Source organism: Lactuca saligna, chromosome 3 (assembly GCF_052625555.1).
Source record: "Lactuca saligna cultivar CGN05327 chromosome 3, ASM5262555v1, whole genome shotgun sequence".
Classification (NCBI taxonomy): domain Eukaryota; kingdom Viridiplantae; phylum Streptophyta; class Magnoliopsida; order Asterales; family Asteraceae; genus Lactuca; species Lactuca saligna.
In genome coordinates, this window is record NC_136419.1 from 10,162,427 (window position 1) to 10,178,613 (window position 16,187).

Consider the following 16,187-nt stretch of genomic DNA (forward strand, 5'->3'; position numbering starts at 1 on the left):
TTACATGATCGATCCTTGTGGTTTTGGGTAATTTGTGCGTTTGGTCCCTAACTTATTTTTTTAATTCGGATGGTTATTATTGTTTATTTTTGTTACGTACTTGATCTCTGTCGTTTTAAAAAAAAACTATTATGCCCTTATTAATATATTTTTAATTAATTTTCTTATTTATATATTTATTTTTTTATATATCTAAAAAAATTAATAAACTTCATATATTTGTATCTCATCACCCTAATCCTAAAACTACATTTGAAATTTTTAATATGGGTCCCACAAGTTACCACCCCATCTTTCATTCTCCTCAACTTTTATTTCTTTTTCGTCTTTAGGGCAGCGACGCCTTTAGTGTCCATTTTTTTTTTTGTCCTTCAACTCCAGCGAACCAACTCCACAACCTATTGTCTCTTCATCGAATTTTCCATCACTACAATCCAATGCATCACAATCCTTGTAGAAAAAGACAACTGATACCAAAAAAAAATAAATTAAGAACCACATTAAGTGAAAACTGTAACTTGAAATGCAAATCAAAACCTAAAACTTTATTAACAACATTGTAAGCTTTAACTCATCAAACAATGTGTATTCTTAGATATTATTGGTCTCCATTTATGATCATTTTAGTCTCTAGTAAATTTAAATTTTTATATTTAATATCTTAAACAATAAAATTCTATAAAACGATGATGCTTTTTTCCATGTCCAATCTTTTTTTTTTTTTTTTTTTTTTTTTTTTTTTTTTTTTTTTGAGTTACCAAAGTAGTGTATTTTAAAAAGATATTTACCAAAATGATGTGGTTTTAAAAATATTTATCATTTAGGTAACTATTTTTTTTATACACATTCAGGTAACGAAAATTTTGGAAGTGTTTACATGACCATTATGACTAGATGTAACTTGCTAAAGCCGGTCATAATGGTCATATACGAACATTTCCAAAAAGTTTGTTACCTAGATGTTTATAAAAAAATAGTTATCCAGATGTAAACAAACAGAAAAATTAATTACATTAATAAGTCAGTTTCCCTTAAGTTGAAGGGTCGACTGAGTCATTTTATAATTAGAGTTAAAATCAACAATTAAAAACACATTTTTTTATGTGATTAGGTTATTTTTGGTCATTTAACTTTTGGTTGTGTATTCATTTGGTCACTTAACTCATTTTAAGTTTTAAAATGTTATCGAATATGAAAATTTGTGTTAAAAATGGTCATGAAACATTTTTGTTGACACTTAATTTTTGACTTTGTGTTCACTTGGTTATCTTTAAAAGTTTTTTATAGGGTAAATGTCACTGTAACACAATCCACTATCATCATTATCCGATTTGGCCACTAAAGTATTTTTTTACGCAATAAGTCATTAAACTTACAACTTACCTGTCTATTAAGTCATTTTCGCTAATATTTAACGAATCCCCCATTAACTAGTTATTTTAAATTACAAGAATGATCACTATGGTTTTAATATCTTTCATGGTTGGTTCTCACGAACACCGTTCATCACCGGCAACACCACCGTTCATTTCCAGCAGCAACCACCTTTCAACTCCGGCTAAAATCGAAATTCCCCACCGTATTTGAAAACCGATATAATTTGTTTCATCTTAAACCCCTTTTCGAAACATCATTGATCTGTTTATAACATAGATACATATAAAATCATAACATTATAGTACAGTCGATTATTTTTTATTCTGTGTGATTTTTAATCCGGTTTGAATGATTGCATTTTAAATGTCCTTATTTTTCAATTGTAATGTCGATCGATTTCCAAAATGAGATATCAAGGAATGTAAATAATTTGACGTTAGATGCGATAAGTGCCATTTTTGCAACTGTACTTATGTACCAAATTACATACGGGGTATTTTAAGCCTCTTTTTAAGAAATTACTCATATTAAAATTAACTCACACTACTTCCGTTTCTTTGCTCATACTTCCTTAATAAAAAGCTCATGTCTTTACAATTAACCTTTTAATTCCCTTTAAATTTCCATCATAAATTTCATATATTCTAAAAAATATTTGTATGTTATATGTCTTCATGTTTGCTATAATGACTAATAAAATAGTGTTTCAAGTTCCAACATTATTATTAGGGTTGTAAATAAACTGAACGTTCCGCAAACAGTTTATGAACCGTTTAGCGGGAAGTTCGTTTATTTAATAAATGAATGAACACGAACATAAATTCTCGTTTTTTAGTTAAACGAACGTACATGAACAATGACTTCGTTAGTTCAGTTATGTTCGTGAACATTCGTTTATGTTGTCCATTTAAATTTGTTTATGTTTATTCATATAAGTTCATTTTATATTCATATATGCTTAATCGTGTATGATAACATTACTATATTATATGTTCATTTATGTTCATATATGTTTAATTATGTTTTTTTTTTTATCTTCGTTCGTTTACGTTCGTTCGTTTAACTTATTCACGAATATGAACAGTGTAATTTGTTAAACGAACGAACATGAACAAGAAAACTCGTTCATTTATCTGTTCGTGTTCGTTAATTTGTTCGGCTAACTTAAATGAGCAAACATGAACAAGCCCCCGTTTGTGTTCTTTCGGTTCGTTTACAACCCTAATTATTATCACAAAACTTGATTTAGGCATAATATCTCACCACGATGTGCTAGAGTGTAGTGCATGGCTAATGAAAGACACCGATCCATTGGGCGCCATGACGTGGCAAGGAGGGTACCACAATGTGGGGAGAGTTTCTGTAACATCTGCATATTCGGGCTAGTAAGTTAAGATATCACAAGCGTTAAAAATATTTTTTTATAGAAGATTATCTAGGATAAATAATCTTAACCAAAGTAATAGTTAGGGTCAACAATTGTAACCTATTTGACGTAATAAAGAAAGATTATATGAATATTATATTTTTCATGATTATATATATATATATATATATATATATATATATATATATATATATATATATATATATATATATATATATATATATATATATAGAAAGTACACGTCTTCCTGACCCGAAAACATAAATTTCGTAGAAATCCGACTCCGTATGAAGTAGATATGATTTTTTATAAGATATAAAAGTCAATCGTGTACAACGAATGTATGACCTAAAAAGTTATGAAAAGTATGGTTAAATTTTAGCTAAAGACACCAAAAAAAATCGTAGTACTCTTTAAAATATGAATTTTGATAAAAAGAATGTCAAAACGGATTTCAAACAAGAGAGTTATGATTTTAGCAAAATCATTTAATTTTATAAAATATGGACAGTAAAATAAATTCAAAAGTAGCCGATGGAGTCTAAACGAAAGTTGTAGATCTCATCGATAACTAAGCGTGGGTATAAAGAATGTCAAAAACAGAGTGCGTATGAACAAGTTATAATTTGTAAAAGCATATTTATGTATTAAAATAAAGTATAAATCATATATATATATATATATATATATATATATATATATATATATATATATATATATATATATATATCATTAGAAAGGTATCGACGATGCGGTCGTTATAAGACTAGTGTTGGGTACTTTCAACATTAGTTTAGTAGAAACTAATGTTGAAAGTACTATTTAAAATAGTAGTTTAAATATCATTAAATCTATTTAAAATAGTATCATTAGAAAAGTATCGACGATATGGTTTTTTATAAAATATAAAAGTCAGCCGCGCACAACGAATGTATGACCTAAACAGCTATGAGAAGAATGGTTAACTTTTAGCTAAAGACACCAAAAAGAAAATCGTAGTACTCTTTAAAATAAGAATTTTGATAAAAAGAATGTCAAAACAGATTCCATACAAGAGAGTTGTGATTTTAACAAAATCATTTAATTTTATAAAATATGAACAGTAAAATAAATTCAAAATTAGCCGATGGAGTCTGAACGAAAGTTGTAGATCTCGTCGAGAGCTAAGCGTGTGTATAAAGAATGTCAAAAACCAAGTGCGTATGAACGAGTTATAATTTATAAAAGCATATTTACGTATTAAAATAAAGTATAAATCATATATATATATATATATATATATATATATATATATATATATATATATATATATATATATATATATATATATATATATATATATATATATCATTAGAAAGATATCAGTGATGCGGTCATTATAAGACTAGTGTCTTTCAACATTAGTTTAATACAAATATCATTAAATCTATTTAAAATAGTAGTATAAAGGGGTGTTTAGTCGTTTACATAACTATAAGGTCATTAAGTAACTATAGAGGGTGGTTTTTGAAAATTCAATTACTATAAATAAGAGACTCTATGTTCTCATATTTCTTGCATCATTCTCTTGATTCAAGAGTCTTTTTCTTTTTATACCTCGAGCATTTCGGTCCCTCGTGATTTGACTTCTCTTTCTGTAGTTTTAGTATACCAAGGTGAGTACTGAAGCGTTACAATAATCTTATTAGAAAGATTCAGCGACGAAGTTCTGCCCATGCAGAGCCCGGTTCCTCGCTAAACTCCCTTATAAGTGAGTTATGTTTACCCTAATTTAAGTATAACTTATGTTTAAGTTCATTATCGTTATTATGAACCTATAAACACTATATGTGTTAAGTATTATAAATTATACAAAGTGTTATTATAATACCTTTTAACTGCTTGCAATACGGAGACTCTGGTTTGAAGGGCACATAGAGTTGTTGGATTTCAGAACAACTTAAATGCCAAAATACTACCCTCCAGTGTTTCATGTCTGTCCCCTGTCTGTACATAGTAGTTGAAAAGTATTGTTTAACACTTATATAATACAAGAAAAACAATATTGCTCGTAGACCTTGATTTAATGATAAATCTAGAGTAATAATTAGTTATAATAAATATTAGACTAAAATCTAGTAATAATGATACTAGGTTTCGTCGAAGGAAAAGACGATTGTTATAAGCGAAGCGCTGCCCGAATTTCAAGTCATCACTTTAACAAGTGAGTGCATAGTTACTTTCATCTTACACATAGATATGAATTATTTAATATAAATTACGTGTTATATGTGTCAATTATCTGTGTTCTTGATATCTATGCTCGATGAACGATTTATACATGTTTTGTTTGATTTAAACTGTATATGTATTTTTTATACCTATAAATATATTGGGTAAAGATGGATAGATGAAAGATGAGAAGAAGGATAAGGGATGAAAGATGATATAGATGATGAAAGGTGAAAGATAATGGTAAGCCTTGACCTTAACGATGATCCAGTCATCTATCAGAGTATAGATGTGTTAGGGTGTCAAACCAACAAATGATGGGATAAAATAATATTAATATAACTCAAATCACTGCTTTTTCTAATACTAAAGATAGTATAGAGTAAGCAGGGTCGGTCCACAGAGATACGAGACTTTTTATCTTGCCATATTTTCACACATAATACAAGTAATATTGAAATGGGGGTTTGTATTTAAACTTGAATTAAACTTCATAAATAAGAAAGATTGAAAACAAACGCAGTAAAAGAAGTACATTTCCGATTCTGACTCTTATATATGTATTATGTTGAAAGATGTAATATGATTATAACTCATGTTTGATCTAGGTTGGTAAGTTGGATATTAATAAACTCTAATATCCAAATTGGCAAAAATATTTTATTCAAAATAAGCTCTTTAAATAAAACTTCATTTAATTGATTCAACCCAAATAAGCTCTTGCATTAAATCATTAAATGACATTAAGTTCTTGCACTAATTACCAACAATGTTTAACATTCCTCTTAAGCTTGGGAATACAAACATTTAATCTTTGATTGCACTAATTTTGATCTAATTACAACCAAGTAAGTGAGTGTTACTAACATCAAATCATAAAACATATACGAATTTCATGATTTGATTAACTAGATTGAATAGAACCCTAGTTTATTGATCAAGTGAAAAAGAGAACTAACCAAACACATGATTAAGATCAAATCAAAGATTACTAGATGTTAAACATAAGTCAAATTCAAGTTACAGCCTAACAACACATACTTAAGAATTCAGATTCGGAAATGATAATAAAATCAACCACACATATCTAGGTTGGACTACAAATCAAACAAGTTTAAACTTCAAATTGACTTACAAAAAGAAATTAAAGTGTTTTCCAAGTGTTAATCTACTTGCAAAAGCTCTGAAAATCGTCTCTTCTCCTCCCAAAATCCGACCTAACTCCCCTCCAAACTGATTGTCTCTATTATAAGAAGACAAAAACCACTTTAAAACTGTCGAGACGTTTACACGGCCCGTGTAAATCAAAGGTGAGGGTTTACACGGCCGTGTAAACAAGAAAAGTAGAATGCTTAATTCTTCCAGGTCTTCGAAGTAGAATGTCCTTGCATATACGTTTACACAGCCCGTGTAAATCAAAGGTGTAAATTTACACGGCCGTGTAAACTCCTGTGAAGCCAAATTCTTCATTTCTTCATTCTCTCTCTTCAAAGCTCCAAAACTTCTACAACTTTGTCTCCAACTCTTGATAACTTCCTCCAACAAGATCCAACCTTCATAAGTCCCTGAAATATCCTAAAAGCGTGTGAATGGAATTGCATCATGAAAAATCCCGAAATTATACAAAATGCATGAGTCTACACCTAAATGTAATGCACTTTTATGAACTAAAACTATAAAAAATGAATGCATGAAATGCACCTAACAAATCTCCCCAAGCTTAAACCTTTCTTGTCCTCAAGAAAGAACAATAAGATTTAAACTAGAAAAGAAAAAAAAATAGAATAGAAGAAAAGAAAATTAAAGTTAAAACTATTTATAACTTAATGCATGAAATCAAAACAAACATGAAAAGATCCAACCCAATTACCCTGTTTTGTACCATAGTTGAGAATGTACCTGTCATGCCTCGAGTTAACTTTGCTTTAGTCTCAAAATATTAAATGATAATAGAAACAAGACTTTGGCTACTCCCTAGTACAACTCAACAGAATTAAAGATCACAACACTCATTCCTTTTCAATATTATCAAGTCAATTCTTGGAACAAATTATGGTCTTACTCTCGTGAAATTATATGTGACAAAACATGCTCAACCATCTTTGTTTCATAAAATATAACAATGTCCGATTCCAGCTATTTGTTGGTCAACAACAATCTTTTTCTGAAAAATCTTTTCTAAAAATTCCCTAATATTTATCTAGATTGGTTACAAACTTCAAACCACTTACACCAGTTGAAGTAATTAACATTCAGTCCAATGTCATAAATTCAAATCCAAGTCCAAGGGAATCTTTTGACAACCATTTATTTTTCCTAAACACAACATCTAATTAAACGATTCCACAACTATGTACAAACTTTCTAATTACACATTTTTTTTTATAAATAAAGCTCATGGCTTTCTTTGAAATCCGTGTAGCAGGCTTTCAACCAACACATCCAAATCAAATGACCTTAGTGTGCTAGATTTAAAGAGATCCCTCGGGTTTACTTGCCCGAACCTCAAAGGCCACAGATTAGCTTTATTTACTATTATTAAGTTCATGACTTTCTATGGAACCCGTATAGCGAACTTTCAACCCAATCAATCTCAAACAATTTAGCTTTAGGTGATTAGGTGTAGAACACCCCTCAGAGTTTACTTGTTCGAATCCCAAAGGTCACAGATTAACTTAATAATAGTTTTTTTTTTTTTTTTTTTTTTTTTAATATAACACATATACAAATAACTAAGTTAACACATAACACTCTTATTAATTTGTTTATTTGGCCAATTTCCTTATATTTTCGTCCTTGACTTTTCTATTGTGGGACATCTCACGATCTATTACCGTGAGGACTTCTAAGACATTTTTCGGGGGACTAAATGTTAACATGCAAAAACCCGTAAGTATAGTTGAAAGCTATGTCCTCAAGCAGGGTATATATAAAAGGGAATAAGTAGAAAGAACTTTTAAGAGCGCTGGAAGGCGGGACATTGAGATTTTGCATTCTTTTTATGAACTTTTGAATTTGACATTTTAAGTTCAATTGAGCATTACTACTCATAAGACCGGTCATATGTCCCAAAGAATCGGCTCATACCTGCTGTTATGCTCCAGTGTTGACAATCTTCTCATTTTCTGTTTTGCACGAGTAGCTTCGGGAGATGTGCTCGTGTGTGATTAACTTTGTCTCCAACTCTTGATAACTTCCTCCAACAAGATCCAACCTTCATAAGTCCCTGAAATATCCTAAAAGCGTGTGAATGGAATTGCATCATGAAAAATCCCGAAATTATACAAAATGCATGAGTCTAAACCTAAATGTAATGCACTTTTATGAACTAAAACTATAAAAAATGAATGCATGAAATGCACCTAACAAGATGACGACCACATACTATTTTAGACAGTCCAATGGAACACTAGCAGGCTTGCAACCTATGGGTGTCGTGAACGATGTGTTCACCAAATGTACTCTAGAAACCCTGGAAACTATGGAATTAGTGCCTTATGAATGGACGTGGCAGCTATGGATTTTATGCCTTATAGATGATCATTGACAGCTATGGAATTAGTGTCTTACAAATGAATGTTGGCATCTATGGATTTAGTGCCTAATAGATAACATCAGCAGCTATTGACTTAGTACCAGTTAGATAAACCCTAACAACGATGGATTTCGTGCCTGTTACTTAGGACAATCCTTAGGAATGAATGAAGAAATAATAGATGATTCTTAGGATAGATCCTTAAGAATAAAGAAGATAATGGAGATGGGAAATTGGGTTAATTGTTTGATGATTAAACATAATAACTATATTATTGTGGGTTGAAAACACTATGTATTCACCAGGTTTCCCAACATGACCCAGCCGGTTTATTTGTATCATATGTATCGATACGAAGACATATTACACTGAGAGACTAAAGGAGATGTAAATCATTAGTGTAAATGAATGTAAGTTCTGTTTGTGCTTATGTTTCTGTATTAACGATGGCATCCCAATGTTATAATATAAATAAAATACATTTCTTCAGAAATGCTTTAATAATATTATTATCATGTTTTTCTAGGAACAAATTCCACAATACTACGTTTCAAAAAGGATACTTTGATTTTTAAATAAGCATAAATAAATTTTTTAAAATGACAGTGAATTTGGGAATGTCACAGTTTCAGCCCAATCCCATGAGATTTAGGGTTTCTTCCATATGTAAAGTCCTAAAATCAAGGTTTAAGGTACCCTCTTAAGCCCTCCAACCCTTTCATACAAAACCATAGCCTCCATGCATGATTGAGGGCTTGATTTCTTGAGTTAGAGTTTATTATTTGGATTTTAGTGAAGCTTGGGGAAATGAGAGGTTAATCTTGGTGAAAGGGAACAATAAGCAAGGTTGGATCTAACATTCTCGTCATATTTTTGAGTTGTTGGAGATATAAAGCTTTAAAATCGACACTTATTCTTCTAGAATCAAGTTTGAGGTCATATTTGGGTTATTTTGGTTCCTTCCATGGATGCTCTTGGAGTTTGAGGAACTCCAGAGCTTAGTTTGGCTCCTATATGGTCACTATGTTCTGTAGAATGGGAAAAAGAAGCCATGTTGGATTTACCTTGTGTCCATGGAAAAGCTTTAGCTCCATTAAGGACTTAATGGACTTATGATTGTAGATCTAGCCTTAGAATTGAGTCTTAATGTATAAAGTTGGAAAATCTATTCATTAAGTCATTGAAAAGAAGTAGATTTGAAGTTTTACGTTTAAATATATAAGGATTAAGCACTTAATGAAGATTATGGCATTCTGACAAAAGCTACGATGTAACGACCCAATTTTCACAGCCAAAAATCATTTGTAAATCAACACTTTGGAAAAACATTTGTGAATACACATTATCATTTCAAAAACATATTTCATGTCCGAGACCAAAACATAAAAACAACCATAATGTCAGAGTACAAATCCCAGAATATCTCGTAGTGCGGAAAACAAAGAGCGTGTGTGTGATATGCCGCTACTGCGCCAGCTCCTTCCCCTTCGCTGAAGAGGCACCTGAAACAACAACTGAAAACCGTAAGCACGAAGCTTAGTGAGTTCCCCCACCGTACCACATACCAAATAACCACATAACATACATATATTGTCAGGCATATCTGGGTGCCCGACCTACCCCTTCGGTCGTCTCGACCGGATACTGACTGACATATATGGGTGCTGGTCTCCCCTTCAGTCCTCTCGACCGAATGCTGACTACCATACCTGGGTGCTGGTCTCCCCTTCGGTCCTCTCGACCAGATGCTGGGGACTATTTCACCCCTACCACTACCACATAACACGTATCACATGATCTATCTAGCATGGTTGCGCATAACTGCCCCTTCGGTCCTATCGACCGGTAATCTGGGGACTATCTCCCCTACTGTCCCTAACACATAGCATCATATCATACTAGCACATAAACATAACACAGGTAGTAGCAGCCCTAGATGAATATCACAGAGACAATCATCTAATCATACAACTCCTACTAGTGGGTCGGTATTGTGGCCTTAGACCCACTGCTACTGGAAGGTAACTCACCTCGAAAAGTAGCTGTTGAAAGTCTGCTTGCTAAGCGCCTGACTGCTAAATCAGTAATCCTCCGGCTGAATGGAAGCTTCTCACAGTGTAGATTTAGGATTTACTCCCTTCCTTGCACTCTTCAACCTCCTCCTTCTTCTTCTAAGCTCCAAACGGGAACCAGGTGCTACATACGACGTGGCCAAGGGCTTTCCATGAGGTAGAAGTGCTCAGATGCTTAACCTGGGCCACGACATGGCCAAGAACTTGCCACGTCGTGGGGGGTGGGGGGGTGGGGGTGGACCTGTTGATCATTGACGTTTGACCAGTTTGACCTTGAGTTTAACTTATAGTTTTTAGGTTGCTGATCAAGGTATGTTCTTTGACTAGGTGGCCGCCGGTTTGCAGGATTATCCAATACGAGAATTTGAAAGTGTTGCAATGTTATCCGATGTTGCATTTCAAGTGATTTTCTTCACTATACTCTCAGCTACTATGTATATAATTGTGTGTCAGGATATAGGAGTAGTGGTATGCTGGTTAGAGTACCAGTAGGTGCATAATTGTCTAGTGGAGTGCCCTAGGGTTGTATGTAGTCGCATAGAATAGCCAGAGAACTCTTGATCTAGGCTTTCTTGCATATTCCTTGTTTGGTTGTAGCTATAGAGTGAGATCACCTGCTTGAATGACTATCTCACCTCTAGTTACATATAGGTATGCATTCTGTAGAGATTTTCCAGTAGTGGTGTAGTGTATTGTATAAGGCCTGGTATGTGGTAGTTAGTTGTTAGACGTGTAGACTAGTGTTGATAGTTGCATGTGTTTATGTGTTTACTTGATTGTATGTTTGTTACATATGTCAACATATTAGGTGGTGGATTGAGGTGGTCCTACTGTGTGAGGTAGGTCAAGATACTTGGGGAGGCCAATGGTGTGTTGTAGGCCAGGTGCAGAACAATTGTGTTATGTGGGAGAGTGGTCCAGGCATACTGTAGGACTTGCGAGATGGGCCAGATAGACTGAAGGCTCATGTGTTCATGTATTGTATGTATATTGTGGTGTGTGGTATTTTTGGGAAACTCACAAAGCTTTAGCTAACAGTCGTGGATTAAATTTTTTTTCAGGTACCATTGGTGATCATGTGAAGTAGAATGCGTGACTGTACACACTCATCAATAGTAGTTTAGATCCCTCATTTATTACATTACTTTGATTTTCAAACAAATATATTTTGGAATAAATGAGTTTTCGTAACTTGGGTTTTAAGGTACCATTGGTGATCATGTGAAGTAGAATGCGTGACTGTACACACTCATCAATAGTAGTTGAGATCCCTCATTTATTACATTACTTTGATTTTCAAACAAATATATTTTGGAATAAATGAGTTTTCGTAACTTGGGTTTTAAGAACATGATGTTTTATGTTAATTAAAAATGAAAATTTTATTGTGAAATTGGGATGTTACAAAACCAAATGTTTAATGACCGCTATAGCATAAATTTACAAGTTCACAAAGCCAAATGTTAAGTGACCAAAAATGAACTAAACATTTTTATATTTTATTTGGTCTTAGGTAGGTGAACATTTTTTTACATACATCATATATTCCCTTCCTAATTTTGTTTTCACCATGAAACTCGTTGAAAGTTGTACATCTCAGTAAAAAAACACAAAAAAATATGAAAAAATGTTGTTGGTAATTTTAGTATCATATGAATTTTGAATAATTGGGTTGCACGAGTTCCAAATGAAATTCTATACTATGATTGTATATGAGTCATATGGTGTAGAGTACATACTTGTATTATACTAGTTTGATATGGTTTATATTAATGATGGTGATTAAGGGCGTTATTCTTAGGGACAATTCCCTTACGTTGGTCGTTACAGGGTTACAAAGTAACGGCCCTTGCATTGGTACTAGATAAATGGATTTTTCAGATTACAAGTGTAGTTGGCCAACAATTATACTCGTATAAGTCATTAATTTGGTACATGCTACTAAGGTTAGTCATTGATGAAGTTGACTACAATCACTACTGCTAAGGGTTCATTACATATTTATTGCTATATGTTAGAGTTACATGTCTATAACATGCTAAAGTAATTTTTTTTGAAATAGATATTTGAAAAGAGGGTTGGTGTTGAATTGGTGATCCTTGTGACATATTCATAACCCACCGGTGGATGAATTGAAATGTACGTATTGTCAAGGTATTGTTTTTAGCACGTATAGAAAATGGATGAATCGAATTTTGGTGCGTTTGGGTTTTGCTTAGTGGTTTGATTTTGTTTGAAGGAGAAATAATAGATAGTATAGAAAAAAAGTTGGTGGTTGTAGTGTGGAAATGTGTATATAGTTGGTTAGTATTTATAGGTAAATTAATTTATTTGAAAATCCTTCTAACAATCTTGAGATCATTTGGTTTTTCCCTCTCTCCTCTATGATGACCCGTAGCAAGCTCCACCCCATACTACCACCAAAAGACATGGGGTCAGTGTTCACTCGTAGACATGCCCACTAAATCATTCTTGCACACTTTACATAGCCACCATATAGTTTGGTCTAAAGGGTGGGGAGGAGAGAGAGTAGGTGGGGTCCATAATAATTTAAAACCTTAAATTATAAAAAAGTTTGATCGGTAAAAATAAGAAAAAGAAAAATGAGAGTATAATGTCATTTTACAAGCATTTAATGGAGAATTTAAATGTTTATAGTGATGGGAATCATGCATTGAACTTTAAATCACAAAGTTAAACCATGTTAAAATTGAAAACACACATGGACCAAAACTGCCATTTACTCTTACTTTTAATAAAAGTTAAAAGTAAAAGCTTTTTTAATACACTGTCTGTATAAGTATAACATATCTCCCTATATTAATAAAAAAAATAGTTTTGTTTTGCCATATGTCATTTAATACACATCCTAATTAATAGTATGACTTATGTTACTCTATTGCTTCTCCAATTTTAATTTGCCATGTGTCCTTCTATGGATAACTCGTTTTTTTGTTTTCCTGTTCAAAATTTTACACTTCAATCGAATTTCTTTTCTTTTATTCAAATCCTATTAAATCAACATTAAAATTATATTTTTCCAGTCCTAAAATAAAGAATTTGCCACTTCTTTTTCTATGCTACTCTCTCCCTCCTTAAAAAATTTGACGATTTCCTCATCATCAACTTTACGTTATCACGTTCCAGCTACCGCCGCCGCCTCCGGTGTTGTTGTTATTTCAACTTAAGGTCCCGATCCTCGTTTTGCCAAGTGAGTTTTATCTATTTAAAGGGCTTTATACAAACCCGAGGTTCGTTTTTTGAAATCGGATTTTGGGATTTTAGGGTCAGATTTGAAGCTCATGAAGCTTGGGATTGGATCTAGGTCATAGGGCAATACCAGTTACTAGAACCATTTGAGTGAAATGATAAGTATGAATTTTCGCTTGGCTAGCATTTTTTCATTATGTTTTTATTTTCTTCTAAGGTTCAACAGCTATAATCATGTAAAATTGAAGTACTAAGTCGATGGATTCGTTATGCCTTCTTAGTTATTTTATGGGATTGAGAATCGTGGGTTGGAAATTCTTTTGGCAGGTTACAGAACAGGTACCCCATGTGTTCAACAAAATGTCTCAAATAATGTGTGGTTATGTGTAAGTTGTAATGGAACATCAAATTGAAACTTGAAAGCCTCTTTATTTTGAATGTGCAACTTGAATTTTTTTTTTCTGACAAACTACAGATCATATATAATAATATATCAAATTACATAATTCATGATTTTTCTATCTTTTGATGTCTTTTATATTTATTCTAAAAGCGTGTCTCTGTGTGTATGTGTGTGTGTGTGCGTGTGTGTGTGTGTGTGTGTGTGTATATATATATATATATTAAGTTCTCTGTTTCTTTGAAATGTTGTTTTTGCTGGTTTAAGAAGAACTGTGGTGATATTTATAAACTTGGTGGGATGGGGTAACTTGTGAGCAAACAATGACTTTTCATCATGATTATATTGAATTAGCATTTAACAAGATAATATTTTCAATCAACTTCTTAGTTATCTTGATATTTTGATGGTTTAAGAAGTAATATACTATGAATTTCTGTTTTGAATATTCGATACTCACAACACGATTTATTCAGTATGGATATTTTGTCATTATGTCGATTTGAAATGTGCCAAAAATCATTTGGGGACTAACACATATGGTGTTTCTAAGCATTAATATTTTAAAACCTAAACTTGCATTCATCTTGGGTATATGCAGGACAAAGGATTTAGTTTTATCGTCGACCTCAATCGTGTAGTGGTAAAAAGTGGTTATAATTTTTAGGATTAAAGAATGGTGCCTTGAAATAAAGAACATTGGAGATGAAATAGTTTTTCAAATGGGTACTTTTTGAATCCAAATATTTCATATTATTTTTCTATAAACTAATATAGTTGTAGCTATTTCTCTCCTACACAATTGATAAAATTACTTAATAAACACGTGTATAATATATTTTTTTCTCAAATATGTAATTACGAATTGTTAAAATTTATAAGATGTTTAAAGTTTAACTTTATATCTATAGAAGTTTGGTTGATACTTAAATATATAAAAATAATATTCTAATATTTTTTTACTTGAAAAGGGTATTCATATTTAATAATATTCAATGTATACTAATGATAGGAAAATATAATAAATCAAATTATATTTTTAAACACAAGATTACTTGTGCTTTTACTTGTCTCCCCCCCCCCCCCCCTCCTGAAAACATTAAAAACTCGGAAAATATAGGGGTATGAACTCACCTTATGTGGGTGATTCGATTGAAGGTTCGCGTAAGGATGAGATGTTCCACGAATGAATTCCCGAGACACAAACGAGTCCTAAATGACATATAATGGCATATATAGGCATGTAATTAGTGTTTTAAACAACTAACATGCAAAGAAACACCCTTAGGGACTAGGAAACACTTACTAGGAAGTGTTATAATCACATGTGATTAATATGGTTAAACTTATAATATAAAGTGTAAGGGTTGAATTTTAACTTTTAAAACTCTAGGGTTTGGAATTAAAGTTTCATTTAATGAGACTTTGCAAATTCCAAAACTTGAGGGAAAGTTTTGAAACTTGTCAAAACTCTTCAAGTCCATAACTTATGAGTTTTAATGCTTTTTAAAGAAGTGACTTTACTTTTCCATAACTTGAGGACAAGTTATGGAGAACATTTAAAAGCATTTAGATCACTAATTTAACTCACACAATAATCAAATAATACATAAATGATCTATTTAAACTCATAAGAACAAAATAATTCATATCAAACAAATTTCATTTAATTGGCCTAATCGTATAAACTAATACAAAACATGAAACTTTGATAATTATCTTTCAATTAGATGAGCATGATCACTACCATATCTTAAATAACATATTTTTATGATTCAAAACAGTTTGTGGTAATGATCATATCCAATTTTGGCTAAAAAACATGAAATTCTACACTCTGATCAGCCAACTCGGCAAGTCCATGAACTGGACTCGTCGAGTAGCTTCATTTATGCATGGACTCATCGAGTTACCTGGTGGAATTGGCGAGTTCATCAGGCAGAATGCAGAATACTCGATTTTTTCAACTTTGAAAACAAGTAAGCATCAAATATA